Source organism: Serinus canaria, chromosome 4 (genome assembly GCF_022539315.1).
Source record: "Serinus canaria isolate serCan28SL12 chromosome 4, serCan2020, whole genome shotgun sequence".
Taxonomy (NCBI): domain Eukaryota; kingdom Metazoa; phylum Chordata; class Aves; order Passeriformes; family Fringillidae; genus Serinus; species Serinus canaria.
Window position 1 is genome coordinate 53,669,083 of NC_066317.1, and position 21,943 is coordinate 53,691,025.

Sequence of the window (21,943 nt, forward strand, 5' to 3'; positions counted from 1 at the left end):
TCAATGGAGAATGTTACCTGCGTCCTCTGCCAGATAGCATGTGGAGTGCCAAATTAGAATTGATTTCTCAATAAAATTGAGTTCAGCCTCCTCAACATAATTTAAGACAGAATGACAAAATCTCTCTCACTCACTTTTTAATTTTATTATTTTTGGTCAGTTTTGTTCCTGGATATTTTTGCTGCCCTAATTGCTTGTTATTATATTCTTCCTCAAATCTTTTCCCTTGTCCAGGAAAGCAAAACCTCATCTGCTTTTATAAGCAATTGAGGAGTAAAGTAGAAAGGAAAGGACTTCTACATAACACCTCCCTTGCACCTCCTCACACTCCTAAGACTTTTCTGGCCTCCAAGCCAGGAGTACAGGTTCTCTCTCTGTGCTGTGACTCGGGTGCTGAGAGCACAACAAGCTGTTTACAGTCCCATCCTCATTTCTCCTTCCCACTCACAGCATGTTGCTTTGGGAACCACCAACCAACCTAATTAAAACAAATTTTTCCTATTGTAGGAGCAATTCCCCAAATGCTCCGCCTCGCCAGAATCATGCTGTGTCTGCTCAGTTTGCTACCTCCATCCAGCTCCCAAAGATGCTCATCTTACTGTAAAGAAAATCAATGCCTTCTAATGTGGCATTAGTTCTTAAATTCAGCACATTTATCACATATACCTCTACAGAACCTGAGGAAATATATGGAAGTGAAAAAAAATATCTTCTTTTTAAAAAGTCTTGCAGAGTAAGTGGCTTCTGAACCATTAGCAGTGCCTGTTACATGACTGAGTAGAAAAGTTATTCAGAACCAAATAAAGCAGGGCTTTAGGTGGGGAGGCACAGGTGGAAACACAAGATGGCAGCACTGTAAGGATTGCAAAAGATCTGGAAGTGCAACCACCACCTGGAATTTGCTGTCTTGATTTCTGCAGCAGAAAAGGCATTGCACCCATTCATTATGCCTAGCCCAGCCTCACAGCCTTGCAAGGACAGCAAGATTTCAAGATGCCGTGGTGACTGTCCTCTTTCTTCAGTGACCAGGACCTATTTCTCACCCCGTGTGAACTCCAGAGGGGAGGTCAGTGAGGTTGCATGGCTGCGGCTGTTCAGATCAGTCTTCCAGAGCACTGAAATCTTCCATCCCTCCGCTCCTTCTCTGGAAATCAAAATATAACATGGCTTCAGAAAGCACAGGCGTTCATCTGCTGTCACTTGAGTGCCTGTACTGTTTAGGGTAGAATGGTGTATGTTTCTGCCAGCCCTGTTTTAGCAAAGACAGAGTTTACAAGGAGTGCCAAGCAGCATGGTAGGTCGGTGGCATATCTCAAAATACTTCTCTTTTTCAGCTGTTCAGCTGTTCAGCTTTTTGCACCTGCCTTCTAGTTCTACCATTTTCTAGCTTTATTCTTCTGTCAGAATGCCTGGACCAGCCATCTTTACATTCCCTCTGTGGTCCACTTTTGGAGAGCTTCATGGAAATTCTCCCTGGTTGTAGGAATAGGAACCTGACTCTTCTTTTTTTATTTTATTTTTTTTCAAGTGAGATGGGTAGTTCCTGGAGTATTCAGTCTTTTTTCTATTCTTTAATCATCCAAACCATACTGGTATGTAGCTGTGCCCCATGCTAGGCTCTCCTTTCTTTCTCCCCTTTGCTCCTCATATGCTGTGGCTCTAGGTTTCTTTGTTCCCACCTGTATCCTGCTTGTTTTTCTTAATCTGCCTAAGCACACCTAGGACATAAATCCTGCTTTACAGATGTTTATTACTAAATCTTTGAAAGGACTGGAAATGCATAGCACTTTTTTGCTACAGTTTTACTTATTTGTGGAACAGATTTTTCTAGTAAGAGTCAGAAATAAACTCCATTGATACCACATGGTGCAATGTAGGTATCAAGCCACCAAGTGGCTGCCTTAACTTCTGGAGAGAGAAAGTGCTCAGGCATCTGAGAGCAGTGGCAAACACTGGGCCATATGCCTAATTTTGAGTATGCCATCAATTGAGTGGAGATGGGTTATACTAGTAATACACTTCCTCATATTCTAAACTGCCCATGACTTGGTGGAGCATCTGAGTTACTTACTCTCCCAGGTGGAAAGCTGTAATGGAGTAGGAAGGGAGATAACTGAAATATTGTCTAACTAAACAAAAGGTTTTGTTGGGGTGGAGTACTTCTGTTTCCAGCTGTTTCCAGAATATGGGAGTGAGAATTTAATTTGAAGGGCTGGTTGTCTCTCCTTGAGTGTATGTGCAGACTGGCTGGTGGATTATGTGGGTGTGCTTTCTAGGATTGCTGCTGCTCGAGGACAAGTTGATCATCTCAGGTGAAAGGGCCAAGTTGTGAGGGCTGAAATGGAAGAGTACTCATCCACCCCTGGAAGATGCTGTAGCAGAAATCTTTATGCTTCCCAGTGCCCAGTTCTTTGCTCCTAGATCCCTCTTAATTGCTTCAGTCAGAGGATAGGAGGGGCCAGATATTAGTGTAGTATATCCATCAGCAGGCTCAGAGTTCCCCTCATCCCAGTGGATTTGGTCCTGAGATCTCTCCTGAATACAGGCACAGGTTTGAGACTTGCCCTGCTTTCATTCTTTCCTCGCTGGCTGGAGAGAATAAATGGATTAACTAGCACTTTTGAGAGGAGTCTTCCTGGCAGTTGTTGAGTCTCAAAATGTCGATTTCTCAAGGCTGACTTCACAAGGGATTTAGTCCTATCTTTCACCAGCAGGTTGAAATTACCCTCTATGTTTATTGTGTCAAAAAACCCCCACCAAAAAACAGAGAAAGAAAAAGAATAAAAAACATTGAAGAGAGCAGGGATTTGTAAAGGTGGGTTTTGGTGACTGAGAGCTTATCCCATAGAGTGTGTATAGTGGGATGTGTAGGGTGCAGCAGCGAGAAAATGAAAAGTGCTAGGTCATCCTGTCCTCTTCTCAGGCACACACGTATCCCCTTGGTAGCGCAGGTTTATTTGCAGGAATGCTTTGTCCCTGAGTCACGCTGGTTGGGGAGAGGCTGTTACATATGCAAAAAGGAAAAGAAAATATTCTTGGGTGCTTTGTCTTCTAGAATTTTCACCATTTCCCCAAACTAGTTATTTTTGGTGAATAGGCTTGAACACGTCAAGCAGTATACACACCATGTGCTAAGTGTTTTTATTATTTAGTGTTTTATTTACTATTAATATAAATGTATTTTTAATATAAATGTTTTTTTAATGTATTTTTTAGTAAGTATTGGGATTTTCAACACTTCCTTTGGGAAGGTTGTACATTCTGATAGATTTCACTGTCAGGGTTTTTTGTGACAGTTTGTAGTTTCCTTTCGTTAATTGCTGCTTGTTACTTTTTCTTGTGTCCTCTTGTACCTAATTATAAACGTTAAAATGTCAATTTAGGAAAAATATCAGGGGAGGTTTCACAAGGGTCAGTGCTGATCACAATATTGTTTAATACTATCCTTAACAATATATAGAGCAATACAATTTGCAGATGATGCCAAATTAAGAGGGATCATAAACACAGTGGAAGGCACAGAGAGAGAAAGAGATAACAAAAGGATATTGAGAGTTTAAAGAACTGTGCAAAAATTAACAAGATGAGATTTAATTTAGATAAAATACAAGGTCGTACACTATGGGAGAAAAAATACCAACTACATAATGGGAGACGCTGGTTGGAAAACAGCAATAATGGTGATATATTTTGCATTTATGTAGCTTCTTTCATCTTACAGAGTCCCAAAGAGCTTTACAAATTATATAAATTAATATAGAAACTACACATAAGGATTATCTTATTCTCCACAGAGACACCTCCTGTGTTGGTGCAGAATATGACAGCTATTCAGCTGAACTCTGCAGTGATGTGTAACAGTTCAGGACAAAATATTACAGGTCCCCTTGAAATGGCAGTAAAAGTTAACAGAAGCCAGCATTTGTGCAGCAGGGCTGCTTAAAACTGTTCCTCTGATGAAAACTGCCAGAACTTTTTTTTTTTTAAGCTGCAGATGATTGAGATCTCAGTTTTACATCTGTCTTTACTGCAGTAATGCAGAGATGAACCCACTGACTACTGGTGGACACTGACTGCAGAAGAGCTCATTGTGTGAGACAGCTGGGAAAAGCCATGAGTTTTTTACAGGAATAAACAAATTTATATGACCTTTTCATTAAAGAAAATTATCTGTAGTTAGTTGAGGGCTATTCATTTTCACATGGATAGGAAAGTTTAACTGGAGGGTATATGAAATGGGTGGTGGGAAGGGAAGACACTTGAACTGGTGGTTGTGGGATCTGGACAAAAGGGAGACATGAAGAAGATGGAAAATATAAGGGATAACTGAGTAGAAGAACAGGATGGTATGGGATTAATAACACAAGAAAGGTAACAGTGTGGGAGAGGCCAGGGTTAATTTCTGTAATGGCTCCTGTGTTGCTTACCATGTTTTCCAATAAATATACTTCGAATTGTGGCATATCAGAAAGGCACAGCAGAATTTGGAAGAATACTGTCTCGTTTGGTGTCTCTGTCCTGCTAACTCTAGGCAGTTACAAAGGTGGACCCAGGTTTTGCATCTACTGGCCTTTGATATGTTTGTGTCTCACAGTGGAGGCACACTGCAGGCTGTGTGTAGGGTGGTTCCTCAGAAGCCAGTGCTATGTTATTTTCTGATGGTCCCATGCCATCACAGAGTGGCTGGTGGCACCGTGCTCCCAGTGGGATGGGGGGACCTGCACTCTCAGTGCTTGCCAGCCCTAGCACACATGTGCTAAGGTGATCTCCAGAGGGACAGATGCCAAGGAGAAACAGGAGCTAAGGACTCAGAGGGGCCTGGTGTGTGCAGGGTGCTCATCCTGCTCGCTGGGGAACCAGAAATCTTTGCAGGATCCAGGTCTGATAACCCTGATGCAAGCTGCAAAATCAGGTCATTCCCTAGGTGACAACTGGTTGCATATGTCTTACCAAGGGCAGGCTCTCTAATTGGGAATGACTCGTAGCCATTCCAGGCATCACGTTTGTTGTGGGTTGACTGGGGCTGGATGCCAGGTATCACTTTCCTCCTCAGCTGGACAGGGAAGAGAAATATAACAAAAGACTCCTGGGCCTAGATAAGAACAGGTAGAAATCACTCACCAATTACTGTCAAGGGCGAAACAGACTCAAAGTGGGGAAATTAGCTTAATTTATTACCAAATCTTTCAGAGTAGGATAATGTGAAGTAAAAGCAAATCTTAAAGACCAACTTTTCCCCATCCCTTCCTTCTTCCTGGGGCCAAATTCAGTCTCAGATTCTCTGCCTCATCTCCGCAGTGGCACAGGGGGCAGGGAACTGGGGTTGTGGTGAGTTCATCAGACATATTTTTCTGCTGCTCTTTCCTCTTCAGAGGGAAGACTCCTCACACTCCACCCTACTCCAGTGTGAGGTCCCTCTTATGGGAAACCTCCATGACCTTTTCCAAATTCCGGGCTGCAGTTCTTCACAAATTGTTTCAACTTGGGTCCCTTCCATGGTGTACAGTCCTTCAGGAACAGGCTGCTCCTGCAGGGATCCCCAAGGGATCTCCCAAGTCTTGCCAGAACCTGCTCCAGCATGAACTGCTCTCTCCACTGTTCCACAGGTCCTGCCAGAACCTGCTCCAGGGTGGGCTTTCCAAAGGTTTCCAGCCTCCTTTGGGCACTTACCCTCTCCATTGTGGGCTCCTCCAGGGATTGCAGGTTGGTCTCTGCACCCCTGGAGACCTCCATGGGCCTCTGGGGCACAGCTGCTTCACCATGGGCTGCACCACGGGCTGCAGGGGGATATTCTCTGGCACTTGGAGCTCCTTCTCCCACTCCTTCACTGACCTGGATATCTGCAGAACTCTTTCTCTCATGCATTCTCACTTCTCTTCCCATTGCTGTTGCACAGCAGTTTTTACCTCCTTCTTAACTGTTATCCCAAGGATGCTACAGCTGTTGCTGGCGGGCTTGGCTTTGGTCAGTGGAGGGACCCTCCTGGAGCCAGCAGGCACTGCCTCTGTGTGATGTGGGGGAAGCTTCTGGCTGCATTTCAAACAGACATCCCTGTAGCCCCTCCCTGCTACAAAAACCTTGTCATGCACCCACCCCCCCCGCCTACAACTTCGTCCTTCCAGGAAGCCTTTTTTATAGCAATGGTCTTTGTGTGCATGCATGTGTCCCACTGAATATAGGTTTAGTGCTTTTACCTGCTGCTCCAAATTGAGAATTAATTTGTCAGATTTGCCTCTCTGCTTTGTTTCTCTCTGTGATGCCATGTGGCTAAAGGGCAGAGGAATGAGAAAGGATGATTTTCTGAAAAGATTCTGCAGTGCCTGTTTGAAGCTGTGTATCTTTAATCTGCTAATTTTAATTTTTCTTTCTTGCTCAGCAAATAATATAGAAGTTATTTTCTTCCCCTCCCACCCACTCAAATATTTTCTGTGCTCATTTGGCTCCTACGCTCTTGAGGTTCAGCTAAGTGCTTGGAGGTGTAACTCCCTGTCCTGTATGACCATGCAAAGTGAATTTAGGTTGACATTTCAGTTTTGGATTTTTTTACATTTGGAGTCCAGCCGTTGCATAATATTTTTGGTGAGCATCACTAGTGTGACCAGCTGCTACCACAGACCTGCCTAGAGGACAGAATTCACAGGGTCTGATTTTCCACCAGCCTGCCCCTTGTGTCACTACCTGTAGCTGTGCAAACTGCCACCATTGTCCTTCTGCAGCAGTTTCACATCCATTTTGCACAGGGATGACTGACTATAGAGGATGCAAGCCAGTGGAAAATTTACCTTGCTCTGTGCTCCATCTTAACCAAGGCATAAACCAGCACCCTCATAGTCTGGTGTAAAGTAAATCTGTTACTTTTAGATGAGCCTTGTAAGAAGGAGCATTGCCGTGGCTGAGCTAGTGTGAATCACACTCAGTTTACCTCAGCTAAAATAAACTCCCTTTTCCTTCTCCATACAGCCCTCCTAGTGGCTGGGTGTTTGTCTTTGGGCAGCTTGGCCAGTAGCATCTCCATGCTGCCAGGATGCACAAGACTTAGAAAAATTGTGCTTTGGGGTTACTATTCCTACACACTGCAGGGATGCTGGCTTTGAGCAAAAAGAATTCAAAACAGTGGGTTTCAAATAAGTAAACTTGGGAAAGCAGGTCTTGGAACTAGTGTGTTATGCTTTTAAAGTGTATTTAAAATCCTTGCAGCTATGTCTGTGTATGGAGTAACTCAATGTTTGTTCAGTTTTGGAAAGAGCAAGCATCACCTTTAAAACCTAAAATGTGCTCTTGAAGATCTTTTGAGGGAGCTGTCAAACCAGCATCTCGTTTGCTTTTTATTACATCTGAGCAGTAGTTAAAACTGGAAAGGGAAGAAACCAAGCAGCTGAAGGACAGCCTTTCTCTCCCCTGGTGCTGTAGAAGTGCCTGCTTCAGTCTTCTGCCATTTTGCTTGAGAGAGCTGCAGCACTTGAGTTATGGTGACATCTATTAGAATTCAATTAGTGGTAGTTCACTGACCCAAATTAACATTCTTTGTTAAGCTCAAGTCAGTGTATATGTATGCTATTTCCAGGCCAAATGGACCTGCATAGAAAAGAGGCTCCGAATCTCTGAGCTTGTTGGCAGTGTCTTAGTGACTGGATTCAGAGCACAAGCTTATCTAATGCCAGCCAGCGCTTTAGGCTGGCTAATAGAATTGCACATGTGTGTGGTTTGTTATTAAACTGTGCAGAGCTCTGGCTCGAGGTGAGTGGGGAGAAGAAGGACAGTGGAGGACATGGTAGGGCCTTCCCTGCAGCCTCTCGGTTCCTCTCCTCCATCCTGGGGAAAAGCGGCTGCTGGGATGTGCTGGAGGTGGTGGATCTCCACTGGGAAAGGCATCCTGCCATGTGGAGTGGCTTGGAATGTTTCTTTCTCACTTTACTTCTTACTTCAAGTCTTTTACAGGCTCCAGACAACATTAGATCTGCAATGGTCCTAGACTGTGTGTTGTTGGCTTTGGTGCTGGGACTACATTAACCCACCTCTGTCATTCACTAAACCTTTCAGGTGCCCAGTCCATGGATTGCTGGCTTTGTCCTAGTGACTTTGGCAGTGCCTTGCATTGTCAGACCTGACTGTCATAGAAATAATGTCACTGCAGTCAGGAACAGAAACGCTGTTCAGCATCAGGAGAGGAAAGTGAAGGAGAGTCCCACTTTGTTGCTTTATCATGGTGTATTCAGTGACTTGAAATACTTCAGAGCTGTCCATGTGGTTGTGGTTTCCCTTCAGTTTATTTTGTTTTTTTTGTTTAGAAAACTCACTGTATAGTATTTACCTATGTTTGCAACTTAGGTTTGGGGTTTTTTTATGTGCTTGTATGGCTTTATCCCTCTAAGAATAAATGAATAGCTGGCTACAAACAGCTATGATTTTAGTTTAAAAGAAAACATGACTTATTAGCAAACAGTGGTTAATGATTGATTTTTAAAGGGGGGAAAAAGTCTTTTAAAAATATTTTTTTACAGACTCTACTTCCATGCTGACATTTACACTAAGACGTTGGGCAGAGACTTGTTAGTCTGGATCTGTTCCCATGTGTCACTTTGACTAGTTTAAACTGTCACCAAGCATCTTAGAATAGTCAGCTTCATGTGTCTTGCAGATATCAGTCATTATGGTTCACATTTTCATTTTAATGACGACTGATGTAGATGTCAAGAAGTGTTGAGGCATTTGCACATTAAACTTACGGATATTTTCTCTTATTTAATAGGGTTTTGTCTCAAGATACAGTTAACTATTATAAGACTAAATTACTCCTTGAGCAAGTGAATGTTTCCCTTGTGTGTGGATTTCAATTTGATCCATAGAGAACAAGTTCTTTTTGTGATGCAGTGATTTCCCTTCATTATCTGTGCGTGTTTGCTGTTTGGTAACTTGGATATACATATTTCAAATTTAAATACACCAATCCCAATGGAAAAACAGCTAAATACATGTCAGCATCTGTAGAGAACATCTTTCTGATTATGACTGTGCCTGGTACAAGGTAAAACTTCAGAAAATCAGTTTTCAATATACTTGAAGGCATTTACTTATCCAGCAGCACAGATGGCACTTGAAATGCTGAATAATAATTGTTGAGAGCCAAGGTAAACGATGGTGCAAATGTGAAAGCGGACACAGGCATTAAAGTCTGTGTGAGTTGCACTACTTGAATAGACAGGTGATAACATTTGCATCTGCAAACTCTGTTTTACCTCTGAAATGATCAGCTAATGTGCTTTTTTGCCTGTGCAGGTAGTGGGAGCAGAGGGCAGGGCAGCTGCTTGCAGAGGTGAGGAATGAAGGGTCCGAGATGTACTATAAACTCAAATTCCTGCTGGCCCTGCTTGGGAGTAATGGAATATGCCTTGTGGCCGTGGAAGTTCCAACCTTCAAGACACTTAATTATGTTTTGGTTGCTTTAAGCCCTATCTGTATGGAATACAAAACCTCTATCCTACTCAAAACAGTTTGTCCAGCCTTCAAAACCTTTTGTGGGTTCTGGTGGCACATTGCAGTTTAGACACAGCATTTTGTTGAAAATAAACATGCAGCCCAAATCAGTGCTGAATTCAGCTGTCCACCGCCCAGCTTGTGCTTTTCTAACATATGTGGATATTTTTGAGAAAGCTGCATCTGATTTCTCATAGAGCCCCTCCCAAATTCTGCAAGTTTTGCAAGTGCTGTGGTGTAGTGATCAAAGAGCAGCAGCCAGGGTGTTTGTGGCTTTCAGTGCTGGACAGAGGGTCTGGGGGAGATATGCTCTCCTGTTCAATCAGTTAGAGATTCTCTTTGAGCTCATGCTGGAGAGTTTGGAATGAATGCCTCTATGGTCCCTCCTGTGTGCCTATAGCCCCTGAAGGCAGCCTTTGCCTCAGCAGCCAGAGGAGAGGAGCAGAGAGAAGGTTAGGGTGGAAGTATGAGGAAGCTGTAAATGTGGGGAAGCAATAAGCATGTCGGGAAGCATGATGGATGTCAGTACCAGTTCACCAGCAGCTTAATTCTGCCAGTTTTTTGTAGGCATCATAGTCATGGAGAGTTTAAAGTGATACTGTTGTGATAGAACTCATTGCTGACTGAATCTCCATTGATGCTTTTGTTGGAACCTTAACTGTGCACAACATTAATGATTAGCTGTGGTTTTGTGGGGTTTTTTTTGTTCAGTGTTTTTGGTTTTGTTCTGGTTTTGTTGGTTTTTTTTTTGTTTTGATTTTGTTTGTTTGGTGTTTTTTGTTGGTTTTTTGTTTCTTTGTTTGGTTTTTGGGTTTTTTTTTGTATTTTGTTTCTGTTGTCGAATGGTCATATTTCTTTCCATCTTCTTAGGATTAAAGTAAAAATTGCTGCAGTGACAGCATCATTCACAGACTGTAGCTGACCACTGCACTCAGCAGCACCACATTGGATCTCTCTTTAAACCTCAGTTTCTTCTAAGTTTAGCCAGTCCACGTCAAAAGCTGTGAAAGCCTCCTTCTCCTGTTTCAGCTTTTTCTGAGCTATTTACTGATTTACTGCTGCCATCTGGTATGGGATCTCTTTCATCTGTGGATTCCCCATTTCTCTTCTGATCAGTGCTAGCAGCCAAAATTCAAATCTGCAGTTGGAGATTTTAGTCCTCCTGTTGTCCTTCTGAGACAAGGGCAGCGGACCTCTCTGCCACAGGTTTCTGCTTGACCTGCATGTAGATCCCTGGCCAGTGTCATGACTGTGGTGGTATAACAGATCTTGACTTTAAAATGAAGGCCTTTGGGAAGCCTTGAAAACGTTTCTTTTTAAGGGCTTTTTTTTTTTTTTTAATTTTCTTGTATTATGGTTTAATTAGGGGGGAAATTTTCTTTCTTCATAAATGGTATATCTCTGATATGCTTTTGTCTTCATTTCTCATACCTATTCATATTCCCATCGATAGGAAAGAAGTTGAAAATTTGAATTAGTGTAATTGGTTCTTTGCAAGACATTTCTGCTCCCATTTTTCAGTCCAGTTTGGAATATGCAATAATAAAGCAAACACATTTCTGGGGCAGAATATTTTTTTTTGGTTGGATTTACATGTGATATTAAAAAAATCACTGTCCATAGAGTAGATGAATAACATTTTAGTTCTCTGTTAGCTACATTCTCTTCAAGGGTCGATACAAAGTGGCATTTGCTCTGTGATGCAGAAAATAATCTGTTAAAGAAAAAAAGATACATACATCTGTAACCTGAAAAAAAAAAGCACCTTTACACTAGGAAAGAGCAGTAGTATGTGACACTCAGACTGGAGAAGAATTAATAAAATGTTAAGAAAGTTTTACATGAAAAGTAAAATAAGAGTGAAGCACTCAGCTTCCTTCATCATAAAAAACCTCAGCAATAATGGAATAGTTCATGCATTTTGTTGCTTTACTTGAGTTCAAAGTTCTCTTCATAATTTAGTTTTTACGCCAAAGTTCAAGAGTCTCAAGAGTGTTTTAATGCCATGTGTTGCTGTAATTAGGCTGCATTTTAAGTTTAGTAGTGGCCTGACTAATGTACTCTTAAAAGGCTTTATTTGGAAAAAAGTCAATATATGAAGCCAATAGAGCTCCTGAGAGTTTGTGCCACATACACACTCACAAATAGAAAATCATGTTATCAATTTTCATTTGACTTTTAATCAATTACAGTGGCAAAGAGATGATTTGAAGTCAATTTTCTGTTGGTGCTAAATTAGTGTTTGATCACAGATGTTTACTCTGGTGACTTGTTTTTTTTTGGCAAAAGCCTTGTAAACTAAGTTGCATAGATTGATGCCTCTCATTTTCAGGTGATTAGCAGATTTTTCTCCTATTTTGCTGCTTTTAGCAGCATGAGAGATGTGCTTCTGCTGGGATATGACTATGTGGAAACCTTTTTAAGCTAAACATGGAATTTAGTAATGAAGCCTGGCATTGACTTAGAAGTGCAGCTCTTTGAATAGAGGTGCTCCTTCTCAGTGATCCAGCAGTAACTCAGTTCTCCAAGAAGGAGACTCCTCCATCCCATCTGTTTAGATTTGTAAAATTCATGCTAACAATAGCTTTTGACCAAAAGAACATTTTGCTTCCGACATAATATTAAGGAACAGAAAGCAAAGAGGAAAAGAAGAAGTTATAAAAATAAATGTGAAAAATATGAAGCGAGGGTTCTTTGCAAGAGTCAGAGAATCAATCTTGAAAGCATTTCTGTTTTTTTTATACCCCTTCTTTATTTATCAGCTGTTTAAAATAGATAGGCCAAGACTTTTCGTTCTCTATTCATAGAAGAGTGATTCCTGAGACCACATAGCAGGCACATATGGAAAACTACTCTGTCTTCTTTTGGATTCCCCAGATGGGATTCAGAATGTTAGTTTGATGCTTAAATTCGCATAAACCCAAGCTTAAGATGGGATTTTGAAGTGGTCAGTGCCCTCAAATGCAGCCAGTGCAGTTCTTATTTAAATTCTGGTATGAGTTGCCAGAGAGCAGGTGCTAAATGTTGGAATTTTTCATTCATTTGAAATCTGTGTGTCATACTAAGAGATGCAGGACACTGAACATCACTGAGAATCCAGCCACAGAAAAGTACTGTGTAAAATGCAAACCATAGCACACAACCCAAACCCATCATACAAATCAGCCTAAATCATCAAAGCAATAGATCAAACAAATGCCTCAAAATTCAGTCTCTCTCTCCTGTCATTCTCTCCAAATGCTTTGCATAATACCCTGAAGATCAGCAAACAGATTTTGCCTGGTATGCAGTAAAGTGAGGATTGAATTTTACCGAGGGACCACGATATAAAAGAACCCACTAGAAACCTTGCCTATGCTGAACTGAAGCTGTAAAACTTGTACAAAGAGAATATAGAGGAGTTTTACCAGTTACATTTTGGTCATTTGTTGTTAACTGTACTTAAGACTCAATGCTTTAAAAATCTCTTCTATTGATAATCCCTGAGTCATAACTACCTAGGTTGAAAACCACAGGTCATATTCTGTGTCTAAAAACTGATAGTTCTGATAAATATATTTTTAATGCCTCATTTTAAAAAAATCCACTTCATGAAAATATTAAACTATTAAGTCCCTTGAACTGGCAATCCCAAATAAAGTATTTCAGCTTGTGTTCTTTGGGCTTTGCCTTCCCTTCCCCTCTCATAACAAAAAAAGATAGTAAAAAAAATTGTAGGAAAAAAAATAGGAAACAAAAAAAGTAGGAAACAAAAAAATGGAAAACAAAAAAGTAGAAAACAAAGCAGGAAAATGGGTGGTTAACTGCTCATTTTTTCTTGAAAATATGGAATAATTCTACATGTCGGGTTTTATTTTCTCTTTTGTTAAAGCAAGACCCTACTTTTATATTCACAGGAATCTTTCACTCAGTAATGCTGGGATATCAGAGAAAGGCTGTCTTTTTTGCTCACATGCAATGGCAGCAAAATGTCTGGTCAGTATATCCAGATGTGACCCTGTATCCTGCACCAGCTATTTGGGAAGAAGACAGAGTACTGGGGGAGTTAACAAAAAGAGACCAGCCTCACCTGCTTGACTCCCTGTGTGTGAGAGGTGGGCAAACTCCTCAGTGGCAGTAGTGGGAAGGGTAATCTCCACTAAGCCCAGTTTTCCCTTGACTGCAAAGGAGGAGGGTGACCCTGGGCAGACAGCAGGGGTGGGTGGTCCCAGTGGTGGGTGCTGGTGAGTCTTGGTGGCAGAGGCTTTGCAGCCTGGAGTGCCACATGCCAGAACTCACAGGAACCGGCTCGACCTAGTTCAAACCCCCTAATTAACAAAAGAAAGAATTCTGCTCTCTGTGTGCCCTACACTGAAAGGCTAAAGGAGGGATTTAGCAGGGAGCCTGTGGGGGCTCTATCCCCCTCCCTCTGTGGGTCCTGGTGCTGGCACTGGTGTGCCATGGTGAGCCCATGGCATCAGCTTTCCTGGTGGGCTGAGGCATCCTCCAGCATGAAGCACTCAGTGCAGGAAAACTACAACAACCCCCCAGCAAGGAGAAACATCGTGACCCTTAACAATGATGCCAAATCTGCAGCTGTAGCTCAGGTGTTTACTCTGACCAGTGCATAAACACTTGGAAATTTCCTGCAGCATCTCTAAATACAGTACATTAGCATATGCAAATTATCCACTTGTGTAGGACCTGCTTTTTTTAGTCATTCATAAAAAGTCACCTTAGTGAATGATGATAGTAAAGTTCAAGATTTGAAAGATGGTGTCTTCAGACTGAATGAAACACATTGCCTTGGTCATATCTGTGCCTTGATTGTCTAAGAATAGAAGCTGGAGAACTAATCAGATCTTTGTGTAGTGCTGGTTTTATTTTACAAGCCTCCCTTTCAATGCAAGCCCAACATGCTATATTTACCTCCTGTATTATGCTGTTTCCTAACAGCATTTTCGTGGGTTTTTGTGTTTAATAGGATAATCTGAGGGTCTGATTCACTTCCTGCTTGACATGAATACCTCTCTCTTGATTTTTAATCTCACTTTCTATTAAATATGAAACATTAGTATCTCATGAGGAAAAATGGAACCTGGATTATTTGGCTTTTTTGGCTCCAGTTGTGTTTTACAGGTTAACATGTTTTTTGGGAAATACCATACGTGGCAACTCTGTCTCCAGTGATTGTTCAGCAGAAGACAATGCTTCCAGTGCTAAATGGCACTCTGCTTGTGGGCCAGGGTTTTCTGCAAGAGTGAATAAAATCTGTGTGCCTTGTATCACTTTCTTCTACTTTACTACAGGAGGGAGTGCTCCCAGTGATATCCAGAAGGGCTCTTTTTCACTGTCCTTTCTTCTGTTTTCCATTTGTCTTGTCAGTTTTGGACTAGAACATGAAGAATGGGTTAGGCAGGCAGGTTGAATTTGCTGTATTGGGAAGGGCCTGGTTAAGACTAGAGAGAATTAAGGGCTTTGTAAAACTTTGGGAAAAATGTCATTATGCATGAACCTATAAATCTCTAAGTATCAAATGAGCGTTATATATAATATTACTTAGCAGGAGAAGAAAGGACATTTAAATGCTGTCAGAAATTAATGATGAATCATGCCTGGAAAGCTTCACAACAGAAAGTTATCACATTCTTTGCTGCTTCATCTTTGTATTAGAACAAATATTCAAACTAAATTTAGCTGGTGTGATTTGGAGGCAGTATGGCTCCAGCATTTCCCTCAGGATTGACCCTTTCCAGTTGGCTTTGTTGCTGGAATTGTTAGTGAGGTGATGAACCACTTGCTCCCTGCTGGAAACTGGCCAGGGACAGAGGTAGAGAAGGACCCCACATGGAAAGGTTCTGGTCCTGGGAGGGACAGAGTGACCCAGAGCTCCTCTGTAGCACAACTCTGGATGTTAGTGTTTCCCCTGCAGCTTGAATTAGTTCTCACCTGCCTTTCCAGTGGCTAGTGAGGGACCCTTCATGGCAACCAGATCTGTAGAGAGGCTTCTGTGTGCTTGCCCCTCTTAGCAGCCTGGCACTTAAGAAAGGGGTATTTAACTTGAAGAATGGTTTAATTCATGGAATTTCCAACCAGCATAATGTTTATTAAAACAGCCATAAAATTCCCTGCGTACCACATGAAATTCAGCTTGATAATGATAGTGCTGCTATTGTGATTATGGAAGCATAAAGCAGATGATTTACAAAGGAATAAATTCAAATGACACTGTGCAAGAAATACAGGTCTCGAAAGCTAATGCTGGGGATGGTATGGGGAGCAGCAATGGGCTGCACAAGCTTTCAGCCTGAGGTTCCTTGACTGAATTTAAGCTGAGTCAGTTGCCATGGTCCGGTGGCTTTGTGGCAGTTTGGATAAAATGGAGCTGTGATCTGAAGTCCATTTCCTCCTGTGCCTGTAGCACCAACAAAAGAGCCTTCAGCAGAAGCCTCTGAAGGGATGTTTAGCATGAAACAGGGATGTTGCTGAACCTCCCCCCTTGCAGCAGGGACATTGTCCACAGGCACAGAAAGAGACGTCTGACTAGTTCTGCATAGGTTCCCTGGGTACATTTGGTTGTGAGACCAAGGATTGCCATTCCCACAGGAAGCCAGAAAGCTGTGAGATCACATGGGAAGGGTTGGAATGGCACTGGGGATGATTGCCAAAAAATTTTCAAAACGCTGGGTGGTACAGCTAGGGATTGAGATTGGAGATATTAAATGCTTTTAAAATGACAGTTTCTCATTTTTTTAGTGCCATTTTACTTTATTTTCATTACAAAAAATAAAAGGTCAATATCCTGGCAGGACATTGCATTGCCAATCCTGGGCTCTTCAGGGCTCCATCTCTAGCTATTTATTGCTTTCAGTTTTATCTCCTGCTGAAATTCATGTGAGAGCAAATAGTCACATCCTGGGTAAAAGTTAGATGCAGCACATGCCACGGTGAATAGATGCCTTTTAATTTTGGAGATTAAATCAATCACATGAGTGTTATTTGGACTAGCATGTGTGTTTGGAGCAAGCAAGCCATAAATATTTATAAGGACAGACCACAGGTGAGAAACCTTCAGAGGCTGACACTCTAACAGGTATTGCTCATACCACACAGCATTTCCACAGCACTTCAACTTGTAAGCCAAATTAGCTGTGCTATGTTAGTTTAAAGCAAATATCACACAGCCCTTGGTTCTTCACCCTGCTTTGTTAGTCCTTACTCATATTCTGATTTCAAACATACTGTCTTTCCACCCTCACAGGACAAGGTCAGCCCAGCTGCAAACATCATCAGCTGGAAAAATGTCCAGCTGAGGGCTGAGTTCTGAGGAAAGTTGCCTCCTTTGCCATGTGGGGGCCAGCCACATCCCTTGAGGACCAACAATCCCCCAGATCCACTGCCACCATTTTCCTGGGGGACATGCAATTTGTTTCATGGTGGACACAGTCATCTGGGGAAAGAGCCTTGCTGTGTCTTGGCACAAAAAACAATGAGGTGTGTTTCCATATAGCCACGAGCAGAAGTTTGAAGCATCAAAGTACATGAAAATAGCTTGCAGCTGGAGGGGTCATGCTAGAGCTGTGCTATGGAGCTCAGACGTGTTGTCAACCACCCAGTTTGACCTTCAGCATACAGACATAGCCCAGATAGCTAATAAATCCAATAAACTCTCTATGACATCTGAAGCATCCTAATCCCACATTTTCCTTCCCATTTCCTTTTTTATTTTTAAAGCATTTTTGTGACTAGTTAGTTTTGCTTTCTGATTTTGCTGAACCACTGCTTCAACCGCTACTTCACCCTGTACCATATGCACTGTGTTTTTCTTAGATGCTCTGCCTGTAACTATGTGCAGGAGAAAATATCCATCTGTTAAAGGCTGAGGTATTAGACAGAGGGAGAGACAGTTTTAAATAGGTATTATACAGGCATGTCAAATTAAGTTAAACAGAGAAGATTAGACAAAAAAAAGTCCCAGGAAAATCTGGGTGACATTTTATTCTTGTCAAAACATGAAAAATTGTTAGAGGAGGAGTAGAAGAAAAAGGCTGTTTAATCTCAGAATCTCCCATTCTAGTTAGATAGCTGCTGTACTCTCAAAATACAATGATTTAACCATGACATGAAGATGAGGATGTGCAATCGACTGTATCAACAGTTTCGCAGATGTTTATTTGAAGTTTAATGTTAATGAAATGCAGAGATGTGCCTTGTAGGTTCTTGGTTTAGTTTTTGGGTTTTTATTTTGGTTTGTTTTTGTTCTCTCCTCAAGTCCCAGTTTTTACATTTAGTGTTTCTAATAGAGGAATTAATTTATCTGATTTAGTACCTGAAGAATAGTCTTCAGAAAGTGATTTAATGAATGACTGCAGAATTCTGGTTTGGGGGGGGGGGCAGGAGGGAACAAGTAGAGAGGTTTAAAATGAGTGAGCCCATAGGACAAAAGATTTCTCTTGGGGTCTGTTGGAAAATCTTATGCTGCAGCTTATAGCCAGGCAGATTTGAACTCCCTTGTCACCAGGACTGAATTTGTCATTATTAAAAGTACCAAGTAACATGTCATGCCTTTGTCGCTGTGTGAGATAATTGCAGGCTCCATACTTTAAGGAAACAAACTGAGAAAAAGACTATTTACATACACTAAGAACATACACAGATTAGCTTCAGCTGCCTGTTTGTTCTGTCAGCCTGTATTATGTAGGAGATTAGATAAATGTACATGAATATTAGGCATAACAAATATTTGGCAGTGTTTCTCTGTCCTTGTGTTATGCTACATGTAGCCCACTACAGCACATGCCTGGGAAGGCTGGTGACACATGTGTTTAACTTCTTTAGGTCACCTGGGGTAAGAGATGGCCCAAGCAAAATGGTTTCTTAATAAACCACACTTTTTGGTGTGTTATTTCCATTTGAATATTCAAGTTGGAAACTGCTGCAGCTGAAAAGCTGTGAATCAGAAGGAAGCATCAGGATGAATTAGGATATGATTCAGTTACTGTTGTTGTTTTATTTGTACTTACCAGTTTGCATTGCCAAGTTATGACAATTTTGTTACTTATCTTATGCAAGTAACTGATCCATTTACACTCTCAGCTGGGAGTAATAAAACCTTCAAGATCTTAGTGGTCAACTCTATTTAAATATTTAGCATTATATTTTGTAATTTCCTTCTCTGTATTTTTGTATTTAATTGTATTGATTTTTCTTCATTTTTAATGACATCAGGAAAAAAAAAAAGACAAATACAGTCTGTTTGTCTCAGTGGCTGAGTATGAAAACTGATCAGCTGGGAGACAGCAGGGATGGATTCTACTGTTTCTCCCTGCGAGCTGGGTGTCTCCTGCTGGGAAGGTGCATCCTGAGGGTGTTGGTGCAGCGAGACATGGGTAAGCTAGAACAGGGCTTGGAGGTCAGGATGTCTTTTCCCTTTGTTTTGTTTCTCAAGGTTTCTCCTGTGTAAGATGATGATGGTTGCTCAACGAAATACACAGTTTAAAATTTGGACTATGTCTCTTTTTCCATCCATTAATTTCAAAATGCCTTGCAGAAGTTGTTGTATTACTAGCTTATGCAAAACAGTGTGCAGAAAGCTAGACTTCATTTTTTTAAAAATGGCCTGTATTTTTGGAGGTGCAGTTTAAGACATCTGTTGAAACTTTTTCAGAAGCCCAAATGTACCCCAGCTGCTGTTGTTTCAACATTCAACAGTTACAATAATAAACAGCTATTTTATTAAGCCAACACTTTTTCTGGTGTCTGGCACAGCAAACTAATCCCAGGATGTCAGAGCCAGTGCTCTGAAACCTTTGTGATATATGGGAAAATCTTTGGAGTCCAAGAGCCCCAAATTCACAGGCATAGTTGCAGGGCCATGGCTTGGAAAAGGGGAGAAAATATACCTTGTGGAGAACGAAAAACAAGAAACTATTGAGCAACTGATATTCCAGTGAAATGAGAATATAATTTCAGGTGCTGCATTTGAACAAATTTTTGCAAGTCAAAATGAATGAGTAACCAAATTTGTTAATTCTAGACCTTGATAGTCTTTGGTCATCCTTGGTAAGAATACCTCTGAAATAGTTCTGTTGGACATACTAACCTCTGCATAGAAACATTAATACCACAACTAGCAGTCTCAGCTTTGATAATAATCATTCCTAAAGTCCTTAGAAATTGACATGCTGAAGAATCTGTGGACCAGAGCTTGGAAAGCCCTGTTTCAATTGCCTTGCCTGATTACAGAGTTGGCAACTGTCGAATCTCTAGAAACATTTCTAGGGAGGAAACTTCGGATTGACTAAGTAAGCAATAAATACATCTGAGCTGCATAAGGGTTTTCTTACAGGAGCTGCAAGGCTGTCCTTCTTGCTTTATACTGTGGAAAGTTCTGGGGCTTCTTTTCATGTACCTGGAAAGAGCTGATTTCAAGCTGGACTCAATCCTCTTCCCAGGCTCCTGCAGTCTGTTTGTGACCATCATCTGGCATCTCCCTTCCCAGACCATGTGTTACATATCCCTCATCCATCCAGTTCTTCCCTCCGCTTCCTTTTTTATCTGTCTTCTTTCCTGACTCACGCTATACCTAAAAATTGGTATGATGTTCCATGATGTAAATTGGTACTTTTAATAGAATTTTTCTTTTGAGCCTTCTTTTGTTTGTTTGCTTGAGCTATGTCTGTATTCAGTATTCTTTTTCTGGAGGTTGTCCAAGTAGATTTTTTTTTTACTGGCTATTTAATAGAGTTTTGATGTACATTTTTATACCTATTTTAAAGTGCAAAGCACAAAATATACTGAGCTTTAACTGGAATTACTTCATCAATAGTTGATTCTAAACCTTCAAAAATGAGATATTTTGTCTTGTCATGTTAGCAGCTTGTTGCTGTGCTGAGAGGATGACCCAGGCTGTGTTCATCGAAAAGAGATAATGGAGGGATCTTCTGAAGATGATGTCAGTATCCCTGATATTATTGTCTTAGGGATTTCAAAATGGGCAGTGTGATGTACTTCGCTGTATGACTACATTTATAGCATCTCAATCTGAGGCAGAGAAAAACATGCCCAAGCATATGTGTACTCACTACTGCTTCAAAGGGAGTGGAAGGATGAGGCAACTAGTGACAGTGAAAAATTCAGTTACTGATGCATAAAAGGAGAGTCCGAAAGTAAACGCTGTTAGAGCATAGAACAGACTTTTGAGAATCACAGCATAGTGGCCTGTTTTCACTGTATTATGAACCACTGGAAGGACAGGGCTTGTGAGTGTCTGACATTTTTGAGGGATATAATAAATCTATTAAATGGGATCTGGGGGGGAAAGAGTGTATAATATTAAAAATATCATGTAAATAACAGCTTCTACAGGTGTTTCTATTTGTACTGAACCTGTAAAATCCAGAAGCTCCTACTGACTGTAAAATTAGTAATAGGCAAAGTCAGTGCTAAATGGCCTCAAGAAAAAAGGCACAAAAATCTTACAAAAAGTCAGGATCTGGAGGATACCTCTTGCAGTACAATACTGAACCTTCTTTCCCCTTCCCTCAAAATAACATTGTCAGTTATACAGCAAAGCTTTTACTTACTTCTGCTAATGGAAAACTGTGATAACAATCTTTGAATAATAGGGGTTTAGAAATAGCAGCTCCTGGGTCCTTATACCAGCTTTTCCAGTCAATACTGTAGTTTTCTTTTTGAGAGGCAGCAGTCTTGGAGGCAGAGAAGGAATCAGTGCCACACTGTATCTTGACCTTTTTTTGGTTTTGGTTTTTAATCTCATGTGAATTATTAAATGCAAATTCAGCAATGCAAAGGAGGAAAAACCAGATTATTTTCCTTTTGAGTTTGCTGATTAGTCAGTTGCTCAGTTCATGGAGGATGTCACTTGTGTCAAGTTTCTGTATACTTTCATAGAACTGGAGCGTGATACTTGCTGTATCCCAAGTGAATGATTTTTTCAATTAGCCTGCAGTTCCTTGGCTGTATTCCCTTTGCAGTCCTATGTGGATGATGCAGAGCAAAGGTTTAAGATGTTTTGGACAATTTACGATGTTTAGAGAGGCTATTTGTCAAGAAACAATATCTTCAGCAACTTTTATGTTCAATTTTTGTTCTGGGTCTTTTGTTTATTTTTATAGCATTCTTTTTGAGGTGTAAAAGCTAAATTTAGGGTATTGTTTAAAACAGGGGAAAAAGGGGAGAAGAAAAAAAAGCCAGTGTTAAAAGACTGAGATATCAGGGGGCACATGACTGTTTCTATGATGGAACTGCAGATGGAGGGAACTGTGAATTGGTTTATTCTGACAGCCAAACCGTGAAAGAATGGAAAGATCAGAAATATTTGAAAATGAGATCATACAGCATGTGAACTATACAGACATCTCAACCATGTTTTTTTTATGAGAAGTCTTACTGACATTTGAAAAGCAGGGACCGGTTCCCTAGTCTTAAGGTTGACTGACGTTTAGGGGCAGCGTAAGGCATGATTTCC